Source organism: Ursus arctos, chromosome X (genome assembly GCF_023065955.2).
Source record: "Ursus arctos isolate Adak ecotype North America chromosome X, UrsArc2.0, whole genome shotgun sequence".
In the NCBI taxonomy this organism is placed as follows: Eukaryota; Metazoa; Chordata; class Mammalia; order Carnivora; family Ursidae; genus Ursus; species Ursus arctos.
Window position 1 is genome coordinate 101,328,528 of NC_079873.1, and position 15,395 is coordinate 101,343,922.

Sequence of the window (15,395 nt, forward strand, 5' to 3'; positions counted from 1 at the left end):
TTAGCACTTAATCCTTAATATGAAATAAAAATGTACAGAACAAAAAATAATAGATATAAAAAATAGATAAATCCATAATCACAAAGACAGATTTTAACTTTTCTTAGTAACTAATAAAATAAGAACATACAAAATCAGTAATTCTGTATAAGACATGATCAATGTGATTGGCAAACTTGTCCTAATTGATATTATAACAAGTACTACATACAGCAACTGAAAAACTTTCCTTCTACTCAAATGTAAAGAGAACAGTAACCAAAATTGTTCGAGATGGTCCATATCACAAATCTCAACATTTTTCAAAATACTAAAATCATGTGTTATCTGACAACACTGTCATTAAGCTGGAAATAAACAACAATGATAACCAGAAAATCACTAAATTCTTTTTTTTAATGTTTTTTTATTATATTCTGTTAGTCACCATACAGTACATCCCTGGTATCCGATGTAAAGCTCGATGCTTCATTAGTTGCGTATAACACCCAGTGCACCATGCAACACATGCCCTCCTCACTACACATCACCAGTCCATCCCATTCCCCCACCCCCTCCCCTCTGAAACCCTCAGTTTGTTTCTCAGAGTCCATAGTCTCTCATGCTTCATTCCCCCTTCTGATTACCCCCCATTCTTTATCCCTTTCTTCTCCTACCAATCTTCCTAGTTCTTATGTTCCACAGATGAGAGAAATCATATGATAATTGTCTTTCTCTGCTTGACTTATTTCACTTAGCATTATCTCCTCCAGTGCCGTCCATGTTGTAACAAATGTTGAGAACTCGTTCATTCTGATAGCTGAGTAATATTCCATTGTATATATGGACCACAACTTCTTAAACCAGTCATCTGTTGAAGGGCATCTTAGTTCTTTCCACGATTTGGCTATTGTGGACATTGCTGCTATGAACATTGGGGTGCATATGGCCCTTCTCTTCACTACGTCTGTATCTTTGGGGTAAATACCCAGTAGTGCAATGGCTGGATCATAGGGTAGCTCAATTTTTACCTTTTTAAGGGACCTCCACACTGTTTTCCAGAGTGGCTGTACCAACTTGCATTCCCACCATCAATGTAGGAGGGATCCCCTTTCTCCACATCCTCTCCAGCAATTGTTGTTTCTTGCCTTGTCAATTTTTGCCATTCTAAGTGGCATAAGGTGGTATCTTAGTAGGGTTTTGATTTGAATTTCCCTGATGGCTAATGATTTTGAACATTTTTTCATGTGTCTGTTAGCCATTTGTATGTCATCATTGGAAAAGTGTCTGTTCATATCTTCTGCCCATTTTGTGATTTGTTTATTTGTTTCTCGCGTATTGAGTTTGAGAAGTTCTTTGCAGATCTTGGATACCAGTCTTTGATCGGTAGCATCATTTGCAAATATATTCTCCCATTCCGTGGGCTGCCTCTTAGTTTTTCTGACTGTTTCTTTGGCTGTGCAGAAGCATTTTATCTTGATGAAGTCCCACAAGTTCATTTTATGTTTTGTTTCTCTTCCTTTGGAGATGTGTCATGAAAAAGGTTGCTTTGGCCGATGTCGTAGAGGTTGCTGCCTATGTTCTCCTCTAGGATTTTGATGGATTCCTGTCTCACATCGAGGTCTTTCATCCATTTGGAGCTGATCTTTGTGTATGGTGTGAGAGAGTGGTCAAGTTTCATTCTTTTGCATGTAGCTGTCCAATTTTCCCAGCACCATTTATTGAAGAGACTGTCTTTTTTCCACTGGATGTTTGTTCCTGCTTTGTCAAAAATTAGTTGCCCAAAGAGCAAAGGATCCATTTCTGGGTTCTCTATTCTGTTCCATTGGTCTATGTGTCTGTTTTTGTGCCAGTACCATGCTGTCTTTGTGATCACAGCTTTGTAGTACAGCTCAAAATCCGGCATTGTGATGCCCCCAGCTTTGTTTTTCCTTTTCAACAGTTCCTTGGCATTTCAGAGCCTTTTCCGGTTCCATACAAATTTAAGGACTATTTGTTCCAGTTCTTTGAAAAATGTCATCGGTATTTTGATCGGGATGGCATTGAAAGTGTAGATTGCTCTGGGTAGCATGGACATTTTAACTATGTTAATTCTTCTGATCCATGAACATGGAATATTTTCCCATCTTTTTGTGTTTTCCTCAATGTCTTTCAAGAGTGATTTATAGTTTCTAGAATATAGGTCCTTTATGTCTCTGGTTACGTTAATTCCAAGGTAACATATGGTTTTTGGTGCTATTGTGAATGGGACGGATTCCCTAATTTCTCTTTCTTCAGTCTCATTATTCATGTATAGAAATGCAACTGATTTCTGAGCATTGATTTTGTATCCTGCCACATTACTGAATTGCTCTATAACTTCTAATAGTTTGGGCGTGGATTCTTTTGGGTTTTCCATATAGAGTATTATGTCATCTGTGAAGACAGACATTTTGACTTCTTCTTTTCCGATTTGGATACCTTTTATCCCTTTTTGTTCTCTGATTGCTGTTGCAAGGACCTCTAGTACTATGTTGAATAATAGTGGCGAGAGTGGGCATCCTTGTCGTGTTCCTGATCTTAAGGGAAAGGCTTCCAGCTTTTACCCATTGAGAAAGATATTGGCTGTAGGCTTTTCATAGATGGTTTTTATGAGATTGAGGAATGTACACTCTATCCCTACACTCTGAAGGGTTTTAATCAGGAAAGGATGCTGTATTTTGTCAAATGCTTTTTCGGCATCAATTGAGAGGATCATATGGTTCCTGATTCTTTTCTTGTTCATATGATGTATCACGCTGATTGATTCGCGAATGTTGAACCACACTTGCATCCCAGGGATGAATCCCAGTTGGTCATGCTGGATAATCCTTTTAATGTACTGTTGGATTCTATTAGCCAGGATCTTATTGAGAAATTTGCCATCCATATTCATTAGGGAAATCGGTCTGTAATACTCCTTTTAAATGGGGTCTTTGCCTGGTTTGGGGATCAAGGTAATATTGGCCTCATAGAATGAGTTTGGTAGCTTTCCTTCTGTTTCTAGTTTTGAAATAGCTTTAGGAGAATAGGTATTATTTCTTCTTTAAATGTTTGGTAGAATTCCCCAGGAAAACCTTCGAGGCCTGCAATTTTGTTACTTGGAAGGTTGTTTATCATGACTCAATCTCTTCATAATTAATTGGCCTGTTTAAAAAAATCAATTTCTTTTTGTTTCAGTCTTGGATAGTTTATAGGTTTCCAGGAAGGCCTCTATCTCCTCCAGATTGCTTAATTTATTGGCATAAAGCTGTTGATAAAAGTTTCTAATAATCCTTCCAATTTTATTGGTGTTGGTTGTGACCTCTCCCTTTTCATTCATAATTTTATTAATTTGGGTCCTTTCTCTATTCTTTTGGATAAGTCTTGCCAGTGGTCTGCAATTTTATTAATTCTCTCAAACAACCAGCTTCTAGTTCTGTTAATCTGCTCTACTATAATCCTGGTTTCTGATTCATTGATTTCTGCTCTAATCTTGGTCAGCTGCTTCCTCGTGCAAAGGACCTGTCCCTCTGTTGCTGCTCCAGCTTCTTGAGGTGAGAATATAAAAGTGCATTTTAGATTTTTCTATTCTTTTGAGTGAGGCTTGGATGGCTATGTATTTCCCCCTTAGGACTGCCTTTGCAGTATGCCATAAATTTTGGACCATTGTGTTTTCATTCTTGTTGGTCTCCATAAGTTGTTTAAATTTATTTTTGATTTCCTGGTTTATGGAGTCATTCCTGAGCAGGATGGTTTTTAACCTCCACGTGTTTGAGTTTCTTCCAAATTTTTCCTTGTGGTTGAGTTCCATTTTCAGAGCATTGTGGTCTGAGAATATGCAGTGAATAATTTCAGTTTTTTGGTATCAGTTGAGACCTGTTTTGTGTCCCAGAACATGCTCTATTCTTGAGAATGTTCCATGGGCATTAGAATAGAAGGAGTATTCTTTGGTTCTGGGGTGTAGTGTTCTATATATATCTATGAGGTCCAGCTCGTCGAGTATGGCATTCAAAGCTCTTGTTTCATTGCTGATTTCTTGTGTCAGTGATCTATCTATTGCTGATAGTGCAGCATTGATGTCTCCTACTATTAGTGTCTTTTTATCTATATAAAGATATATTGATATCTTTTAACTATCTTTAGTGTGGTTAAAAGTTGGCTTGTGTATTTTGCTGTTCCCTGTTGGGGGCATATATATTTATAATTGTCATATCCACTTAAAGGATACATCCTTTAAGAATAATATCGTGCCCTTCTGTGTCTCCAACTATAGTGTTTAGTTTAAAATCCAATCTGTCTGATATGAGAATAGCTACCACAGCTTTCTTTTGAGGTCCATTGGCATGAATAATGGTTTTCCAACCCTTCACTTTCAGTCTGAATGTATCTTTAGGTTCACAATGAGTCTCTTGTAGACAGCAAATGGATGGGTCATGTCTTTTTATCCAATCTGCAACCTTGTGGTGTTTTATGGGAGCATTTAGGCCATTTACATTGAGACTGATTATTGAGAGATATGATTTTAATGATGCCATGTTGCCAGTAAAGTCTTCGTTTCTATAGATTGTGACTTTCTGTTCTGTATCACTCTTGGGGCCTTTTTACTTTTATAGAACCCCCCCTTAATATCACCTGGAGGGCTGGTTTTGTGGTTATGAAATTGGTCAATGACTGGCGATTTTGGAAGGTCTTTATTTCTCCATCAATTATGAATGACATCCTTGCTGGATACAGGGTCCTTGGCTGCATGTTTTTCTCTGAAAGAGCTTTAAAAATGCCCCCCCAACCCTTTCTCTCATTCCAGGTCTGTGTAGACAGGTCTGACCTAATTCTGATACTTTTGCCTTGGTATGTGAGAAATTTCTTTGCCCTGGACGCTTTCAATACTGTATCCTTGGATCTAATATTTGCGAGTTGTACTATGACATGACGTGGCGTAGGTTTGTCGTGGTTGAGCTTGGGAGGGGTCCTCTCTGCCTCTTGGACATGAATGTTTGTTTCTCTTGCTAGATTAGGGAAGTTTTCAGCTACAATTTGTTCAAATATCTCTTCTAGTCCTCTGTTTTTCTCCACCCCCTCGGGGATGCCGATGATTCTGACATTGGAACATTTCATTGAGTCAGTAATCTCCCGTAACCTACATTCATGAGCATGGATTTTTTTGAGTCCAGATTCTATTTTAGCTTTTTCTTCTACTAATCCATCCTCTAATTTGCTATGTTCTTCTGCCTCATTTGCCCTGGTCGTCAGAGCCTCTAGTTTTGACTACATTTGGCTCATAGAATTTTTAGTTTCTGCCAGATTCACTCTCATTTCCACCCTTAGAGATTCTATATTCTCATTAACATTTTCGTGAATACATTTTTCAAGTCTACACATCATCTTACTCTGAATTCCATTTCTGATAATATGGTTATATCCATATCCATTAGTTCTGTGGCAGAGGCCACAGACTCATTGTCTTTTCTTTACTGGGGGGATTTCTCCTTCTCATCATTCTGATGAAGAGAGGTTGCGGGGTTGTCCAGAGCCCAAATTATTGACCAGGACCCAGTCCGTGTGCCCTTGTTTTATAGGGATCTTAGGGATGTGGGCTTCTTTTTTTTTTTTTTTTTAGTTTTTATTTATTTATGTGGCAGAGAGACAGCCAGAGAGAGAGGGAACACAATCAGGGGAGTGTGAGAGGAAGAAGCAGGCTCCCAGTGGAGGAGCCCAATGCAGGCCTTGATTCCGGAACGCCAGGATCATGCCCTGAGCCTAAGACAGACGCCTAAAGACTGCATCACCCAGTCACCCCGGGATGTGGGCTTCTTGATTTTTCAGCCTGCCTTCTGGGGGAGGGGACTGCCGTACCAATACTCAGGCAACCCTGTTTGGGTAGAGCCTCTGTGTCCCCTGCGAGGGGGGATGGGGATGGGCACACTGTGAGCCGGTATTTCCAGGCTTTTGTTCTCTGGCGGCTTTCCCTGGCCCTTTGCTGTGCCTCTTCTGAGAGTCAGAGCAGCAGTGGCTGAATCTCAGCCTCTGTCTCAGAACAGAGGAATTGTGGACCATTCTCCACCGATGTTCTGGCCACTTTAACTCTGTTACTGTTGGTGCTGCTCAACGCTGCATCGTCCGGGGATGTGCGCCCCACACCCGGCGCCCAGCCCTCACTTCCAGGGCCGTCACGTCTCTGTCCTTTGTATTTCTAATACCACCAGCCACCAGCCGCCCCCACGCGCTCTGAAGCTCCGGCCCTCAGTCTGGTCGCGCCCGTTCCCTGGCTCAAGGTCTCAGTCTGCTCTCTCGCGGGTGCCAGTCCACGATTCTGCCCGCTCCCCCGTGCAGGTGGCTACCCCTTCCCGGCGCCCGAACGCAGCGGCTCCCTCCCCCTTCCGTTTATCTTCCGATATCTGTGTGCAGTTTCACAGCTTCCTGCTTCGTACCTCAATACTCAGCGCTGGAGATGTTCATTTGTAGATATCCAGATGTATCATCCTGCATCTCAGGCTAATTCTGTGGATGTTCAGGCTGGTCTGGTATCTATCCAACTCGACTCAGAGGACCGGCTGAAAAAGGGATCCCCTACTCCTCCGCCATCTCAACTCCAGAAAATCACTAAATTCTTAAAAATTAAACAATATATCTTTAACTATCCCATGGGCCAAAGAAGGAATCAGAATGAAAGTTGCAATATTTTGAACTAAATAATATTGAATATATCAAATCCTACATAATGCCTTTAAAGACATGCTTATGGGGATATTTATAATCTTAAAATATTATATTAGAAAGGATACCTAAAAGTCAATTCAATATCCATCTCAAAAAGTTAGTAAAGAACAACATAAATACAAAGTAGAAGGAAGGAAATAATGAAGAGCAGATTTTAATGAAATAGAAAACAAACATACAAGGGAGGGCATCAATAAACCAAAGTGAATTTTTTGAAAAGATTAATAAAATTGATAAACCCTGGTAAGACATTTAAGAAGAGAGTACAAATAACCAATATCAGATCCTTTGGATATTAAAAATTCACAAATGTGTGGTGGTTTTAAAATACCCACAAATTCTTCAATGCTTCTCCTTTTAATAAGTAAATTCAAATTCCCTCATCTGATTGAGTGTGGACTGGACTTAGCCACTCACATTTACCAAATTGAATAAGGAGAAGTGATGGTGTGCAACATTGGAGAGTAGGTTATAAAAGGTGCTTCAGCTTCCTGCTTGTTCTCTGTTGTGGGTTATTTCCTCTGAAGGAAGATAGATGCCAAGTCATAAGGACACTCACCTGTGGAGAAGCTAGGAACCAGGGCCTCCATCCAAAAGCCAATGAGCAAATGATACTTCCTGCCCATAGGCATGTTAGTGAACCATCTTGAAAGTGGATCCTTTAGCCAGGGTCAAACCTTCAGATGACTAGAGCCCCAGTTGACATCTTGACTGCAACTTCATGAAGAGACCTTGAGCCAGAAACACCCAGATATACTGCTCCCAAATTTGTGACCTTTGGAGACAATGTGAAATAATATATTTGTGTGTTTTAGGATGCTAACTTTTGAGAGTAATTTATTATACAATGATAAATATAACAATTGTATAATGAAAAACATTGATAAAAATTGTCCAAAAGTAATGAAAATTTACATTAGATAAGCAATTTAAAAAACTTACCAATATTGGGACATAGAAAAATAAATATTTGATTAGTCTTACTAACCATTAAGGAAATTGAATCTGTAATTAAATTCAACAAATAAATAACCTCCGGGAAGAGATGAATTCAACAATAAATTTTTCCAAATATTTAAGAAAAAAACTCAAACATTCTTAAAGATTTCTAAGGAATAAACTAAAAAAATACTTCCCACTAGTCTTATTAGATAACCATAACCAAGATACTAAAACCTGAAAAGGACTTTAACAGAAAGAAAAAATCTATCGCATTCTTCCTCATGAGCACATATGTGAATGATCTAAAGAAAATATTCACAAATTGAATCCAAGGAATTTAAGGATACTATAATGAGATAAATTGCCCCCCCAAATACTTGGGTAGTTAGCATTTAAAAACAAACAATATAATTTATCAGTGTAACAAAAGAAGAAAAATCATATGATCTTGTCAGTAGATGATGAAAAAGCATTTTATACCATTCGTCATCCATTCACAACAACAATAAAAACATTTAACAAAGGGAGAAGGGGGAACTTAAAGATTTGTTGTTTATACAAAAATATAGCAAGGTTTATATTTAATAGTAATATTTTGAAAGTTTTTTAACTGGAATTGGGAACAAGGTAAGGTTTATTAACTTACCAACAAATACATGCAACATTATGCTGGGGGTCCTAGCCAATACAATAAGTAAAATATAATATATATAATATATATAGTTAATATTCTCAGGTAACATGATTGGGTACATAGAAAATCCAAAATAACCTATAGATAGAAAATTAGAACTAATAAATGAATGTAGTCTATTCACTGGGTACAAGTTCAATATATTTTTTAAAAACATTATATTTTTACATATTAGAAATAAGTCATTAGAAAATATATTTTTTTATAAAGATACCATTCGATTCTTTTTTTGTTTTAATAGATAACATTTGGAGGTGACAAGGTGGCTCAGTCAGTTAGGCATCTGACTCTTGGCTTTGGCTCAGGTCATGGTCTCAGGGCCCTGGAATCAAGCCCCCCAGTAGGCTCCATCTTCAGAGGGAAGTCTGCTTGAGGATTCTTTCCCTCTGCCCCTGCCCCTCCCCCTACACATGGTCTCTCTTTCTCTCTTTTTCTCTCTCAAATCAAAAATAAATCTTTTAAAAAACAGATAACATTTGTGAAACCATAAAATCATCAAATACCTCAGATAAATCTAAGAAAATATATGCACAATACTTCTACACAGAAAATTACATGCCAATATTGACAGATATCAAAGAGCCCTAAACAAAAGGAAGGGTATACCACAGTCATGGACTGGAATAGTTTATATTGTAAACATGACAATTCTGTGAAAATGAAGTTATAATTTAAATGAAATCCCAATCAAAGCCTAGCAGGTTTATTTGGTTTCATAAGTTGGCAAGTTGATTCCAATAGTTTCATAGAAATGCAAAAGGTAAATATTGAGAAATCATTCTTTTTAATGGCTGAGTAATATTCTGTTGTATATATGGACCACATCTTCTTAATCCAGTCATCTGTTGAAGGGCATCTTGGCTCCTTCCACGATTTAGCTATTTTGGACAATGCTTCTATGAACATTGGGGTGCATATGGACCTTCTCTTCACTACGTCTGTATCTTTGAGGTAAATACCCAGTAGTGCAATTGCTGGATCATAGGGTAGCACAATATTTAACTTTTTAAGGGACCTCCACACTGTTCTCCAAAGTGGCTGTACCAACTTGCATTCCAACAATGTAGGAGGGATCCCCTTTCTCCACATCCTCTCCAACATTTGTTGTTTCCTGCCTTGTCAATTTTTGTCATTCTGACTGGCATAAGGTGGTATCTCAATGTGGTTTTGATTTGAATTTCCCTGGTGGCTAATGATTTTGAACATTTTTTCATGTGTCTATTAGCCATTTGTATGTCTTCATTGGAGAAGCATCTGTTCATATCTTCTGCCCATTTTATGATTTGTTTATTTGTTTCTTGTGTATTGAGTTTGAGAAGTTCTGTGTAGATCTTGGATACTGAGGACTTCAGAGGGGAGGAGGGTAGGGGAATGGGATAGGCTGGTGAGAGGTATTAAGGAGGGCACATATTGCATGGTGCACTGGGTGTTATACACAAGTAATGAATCATGGAACTTTACATTGAAAACTAGGGATGTACTGTATGGTGACTAACATAATATAATTTAAAAAAAGAAGAAGAAGATGTGGTCCATATATACAATGGAATATTACTCCACCATCAAAAAGAACGATTTCTCAACATTTGCTGCAACATGGACGGGACTGGAGGAGATAATGCTAAGTGAAATAAGTCAAGCAGAGAAAGACAATTATCGTATGGTTTCACTCATTTATGGAACATAAGAAGTAGGAAGATTGGTAGGAGAAGAAAGGGGGGGTTAACAGAAGGGGGAATGAACCATGAGAGACTATGGACTCTGGGAAACAAACTGAGGGCGTCAGAGGGGAGGGGGTGGGGGAATGCGATAGGCTGGTGATGGGTATTAAGGAGGGCACGTATTGCATGGTGCACTGCGTGTTATACGCAAGTAATGAATCATGGAACTTTACATCAAAAACTAGGGATGTACTGTATGGTGACTAACATAATATAATAAAAAATATTATTAAAGAAAAAAAAGAAGTGCAAAATGTAAAGAATAACTGAGACAATCTTAAAAGATAATCAAAATTGGAGGGCTTATATTACAGGATATTAAAACATTAAATTACTACATTTAAAGCAAAGGGTTTTCTATAAAGGCAGACAAATACAAAAATAAGAGTAGAAGAAACAGATCCACATATATAAGGAATTTGATTTATGTCAAAAGCAAGATAACATGTAATAAACTGAATAAATGAAAAGGTTTTTTTCCAGACAAGTGGAAGGGATCATTTGGTCATACATACGAAAAAAGTAAATACTGGCTTCTATTTCATCCCATATATAAAAAGTAATTCTAAATAGATTGTACATAGAAATCTGAAAGACAAAATAACAAAGTCTTTAGAATACAACACAGGACCATATCTTCATTATCCTTAGGTTCAAATATATTCTAAATAGGAAACATAAAGCATCAGCCATATAGGAAAGATTGATAAATTGGACTATATTAAGAACATTTGTTCATCAAAACAAACAAAGAAACAAACACCATTTAAGAGAGTGAAAATGCAACCCACAGTGTGCAAAAAGATATTTGCAATTCATTTATTCTATTAAAGATTCAAATTCAGAATATATAAAAATTCCTACAGAGCAGTATGTAAGAGACAATGCAATAGAAAAGTGGACATACAAATTGCAAGCAAAGAGATGAAAGATACTCAAATTAGTTAGTAGGGAAATGCAAATTAAAATCCCAGAGATAGCATTACATACATATATCAAAATGGCTATAACTAAAAGACTACTATGGTAACATCTCAAAAAATTAAAAATAGAATTATCATATGGTCCAGAAAATTCCACTTCTATATATGTACCCACAAGAATTGAAAGCAGGGACTCAAACATATTTGTACAACCATGTTCATAGCAGCATTATTCACAATAGGCAAAAAGTAGAAACAACCCAAATGTCCATTGACAGATGAATGGATAAACAAAATGTAGTATATTACAGTAGAATATAAAAAAGAATAAATCTTTAAAAAGGAATGAAATTCTCATATATGCTACAATGTGGATGAATCTTAAAAATACTATGATAAGTGAAATATGCCAGATACAAAAGGACGAATATTCTATGATTCCACTTACATGAGGTATATAGAACAGTCAAATTTGTATAGGCAGAAAGTAAAATAGTGGTTACCAGGAGGTAGAAAAAGAGTGCACTATGGAGTTATTATTTGATATATATAGAGTTTCAGTTTGGGATGATGAAAATCTTCTAGATATGGATTCTGATGTTGGTTGCGAAACAATGTGAATGTACTTAATACCACTGAACTGTAACTTAAAAATTATTAAAATTGTAAATTATGTGATATATATTATCAGATTTTTAAAAAATTAAAGACTGCAAATACCAAATATTGTGAAGAATGTAGAGCAACTGGAATTCTCATACACACTTGCGGGAATATAAATTGCACAACCATTTTGGCAAATTTTTGGCAATATGTTTCTAAGCTGAAAATAGGCATTCTTTATGACCCAGCAATTCTACAATTAGGTTTCTATATGACATAAATAAACCACCACTACCTACTGTAAGATAAATGGATCTTACACTATTGAACAAACAGTACATACTGTATGCATATTTTATATTATTATGAAGTTCAAAAATAAGCAAAACTTATCTATGGCATTAGAAGTCAGGAACGTAAGCTAGTGATTACCTTGAGGGGTAGGGAAAATGAGTGGTCTTCTAGGGTGCTATAAGTGTTTCTTGATCTGAGTAATGGTTATTGTCTGAAAATTCATAGAGCTATATATTTATATTTTGTGCACTTTTCTGTTTATATGCTGTACATCAATAGAACTATTTCTTAAAAATCAATCCTCTGGCATTCTGAACATTCCAAACTGTAATCTGAACATTTCCTTTCTTCTATCCAGTCATATAACAGAACAAAGAAAGATTTCTAGAATTCTTCCCTCAATGGAAATGGTTGCAATCGGCCAAGGCAAAATCTTTTGAAAACCAATCCTTTTTCTAACTTTGGAAAGCAAGTAGCAGATTTTGCATGCCTGTGGGCTTAGCAACTCACACTTGACCTTAAGTAGTATGCAAGGGCATCTTCTCTCAGTAGGCAATAAATTATCAAATTTGTATGCAATCCATTTGTGAAGGAACTAATCTCAGTCACAAAATAACTCTGGTGTGCACGTGTGTGTGTGTGTGTGTGTGTGTGTGTGTGTGTGTGTGTTAGGATATGGGAAGTGAAAGTCAAGTACAAGGAAGCTGAACCACTTTAAGCTCCCAAGTATACATAAAGGTTTACAAAATCTCTAAGGGTTAAAAGTGTGGGCATTTACTTTTTTGAATAGAAAGCAACAGCAATTTTGTATGATGGAAGTAAGTTATTCAATCCTAACCCAATTTAATTTCTTTTGTTTTTCTACAAACTTTCCTTCAGAAAATTACACAACTCTTTCTGTTAAATTCATCATTTTGTATTTTAGAGCTACCCTCATCTTAAATTAAAATAAATTATCATAGGGTCTTCTTCCTAGCCTAATCTCTTTTGAGTAGTCAAGAAAAACTAAATCAAAAGAGAAGTGGAGAAAAAAACATTTTTTAAAAAGTAGGGTGTAGAAAACTTAAGAGAGGAAAAGTGGGAAATAATGGTGAGGACAATGGATAGAAGAGGTCAAAAGGAAGAGAAGAGAAAGGAGAAAAAAATGGACTTTGAATGAAGAGAAAGAAAAGAGATAAAGAGAAATAATCAAATCAGTAGGAAAAGAAACAATAGAGACCAGTGGAAAGTAAATAGCCAGAAATCTGGATGTTAAATAAAGTAAACACAAAATAAACTGCAAAGTAAAACTCCAAATCACTATCAAAATTGTTCACACTTTATAAAAGAATTGTCCTAATGAATTAGTACTTCCAATACCTGCAGCCCTGCCACAGACACAAAGCTCCATACCCACTGTGCTTTTCAAACTATGGTAAAACTTTACACTGAGAGGCCTTGAGAAAACACAAATTCAGAAACCTGAAAGGCAATCAAGAGTTAGACACAAATAACTCACAGTCTGAGCTCACACTATAATCTAATCCATTCTATTTGGGCAAACCTGATAGCATCTATCTTTTTTTTTCTGGGGCTCCACTAATTTTGCCAGGGTGTGAGAAACCAGGGACCTTCTTAAATTACAGCTTCAAAGTGCAGGGGGAATTAAGACAAATGGGAAATGGGTGCTGGAGAATAAATTATTTCTCTTTCTGTCCCTAGACCCACTGTCAAGAGAAGTATTTGTTTATATAACTTCTCATAAGAGAGTCCTATGAACTTGAGCAACCTCTTGATATCAAATGATGACCAGATAAATCCTTGTATTGCCTCTCTCTCCTTCCTTGTTTCATTTACCTTTTCCCTCACTCCTTCTTCCTGAGATTACACTCCCCACTAAAGAATTTGCCTCATGTCTAAATAGACATTTTTCCAAAGAAGACATACAGATGGCCCACTGACACATGATGAAAAGATGCTCAACGTCACTAATCATTGAGGAAATGCAAATCAAAACGGCTATGAGATAACACCTCACATCTTTCTGAGTGGCTAGTATCAAAAAGACAAGAAATAACGAGTGTTGCCAAGGATGTAGAAAAAAGGGAACCTTCATGCACTGTCAGTGGAAATGTAAATTGGTGCAGTCACCTTAGAAAATAGTATGGAGGTTCCTCAAAAATTACAAATAGAAATGCCATATGATCCAGTAACTTCACTACTGGGTATTAACCCAAAGAAAATGAAAACACTAATTCAAAAAGATATATGTACCCCTATGTTCATTGCAGCATTATTTACATTAGCCAAGATGTGAAAGCAACCCAAGTACCCATCTATAGATGAATAGATAAAGAAGATGTGAGGTATATATGTATATATATACATTGATATACACATACACGATGGAATACTACTCAGTCATAAAAAAGAATGATATCTTACCATTTGCAACAGCATGGATGGACCTAGACAGTATTATGCTAAGTGAAGTAAGGTAGACAGAAAGAGAGAAATACCATATGATTTCACTTGTATGTGGAATACACAATGTATACAAATACTGTCAATGTATACAAATGTCAAATCACTATGATGTATATCTGAAACTAATATTGTATGTCAAATATATCCCAATAAAAAGTAGTACTGGGGAAAAAAAGAAACATGAAATCTGATATGCAACTGGTCAGCCTTGAATGTCCACCTATTCTTCAAATTTCAGTTTTCCCTTGTTCTCCTCAGAGTTGGTCCAGGCCACACAGCTAGATTTCTGCCTAAATCTTATTGTCCGAAGTACCCATGAAAATAGGATGTTTCAGCCTAACTGGGTTTGCTGTAAATGTATTGATTCCTAGGAACCATAAAAACATCACTGATCTATCTCACCATATGGCTCGCTTCATGGATTCTAGAATGCTCCACCCTACAGGCTGAAACACCCTGAGACCAATACATTTTAAAAACAAGCCCATATTCTCCACACCTATCTGAATACTGCATTATACTCCCCAGTTTTTCTTGCATTGATCAGCTTCTAGAATCACATTTTTCCTAGCCTCCTTTCCCTCCTAGTCACAGCCTCCTCAGTCTTTAATAGTGCATCCCGGCATGAATCTTTAATCTGCCTAAATTGTGACAGATGACGTTGAAAAATATTTCAAAATATGGTACAAGCTATAACATGGTCTTAAAGAACTTGGTTTCTAGGAACTGGGAAAAAAAACTTTGCATTCACCTTCTCAAGCACCTTTGTGATTTTAGTTACTCTTAGCCTATAATCCCTCAGCTTTATCTTCTGAAACTGAAGAAACTACTTTTTAGGATCTTCATCTACAGAAGTCCCTAATTTCTTATCTTCACACTTTCTTTCTCTGAATATTCTCTAGATCTCCTATGTCTTTCTTAACAAAGAAAAACAAACAAACTTTGATAGATAATCAAATGAGATATTTGATGAGGTAAGATATATTATGAGTATGCTAGTGAGAGGATAAATTAGATGTCAGTACATAGAACTTGAATAAAGGCTAGTGGCATTGT

At 36.7% G+C, this 15,395-nt stretch overlaps 1 protein-coding gene across 3 annotated transcripts in view; it reads right to left on the minus strand.

Moving 5' to 3' along the window:
• The window catches only part of SMARCA1 (SWI/SNF related, matrix associated, actin dependent regulator of chromatin, subfamily a, member 1), a 1,457,411-nt gene that overhangs the window by 473,255 nt on the left and 968,761 nt on the right, over positions 1–15,395 (minus strand). For 2 of the 3 annotated variants that reach the window (XM_057314283.1, XM_048213571.2), the window contains one exon: positions 7,256–7,471. The gene's annotated coding sequence lies outside the window, so the exon portion shown is untranslated. Of the gene's footprint in view, positions 1–5,577; positions 7,472–15,395 lie in introns of those variants that run through there. The other variant, XM_057314300.1, reaches the window with a different exon arrangement.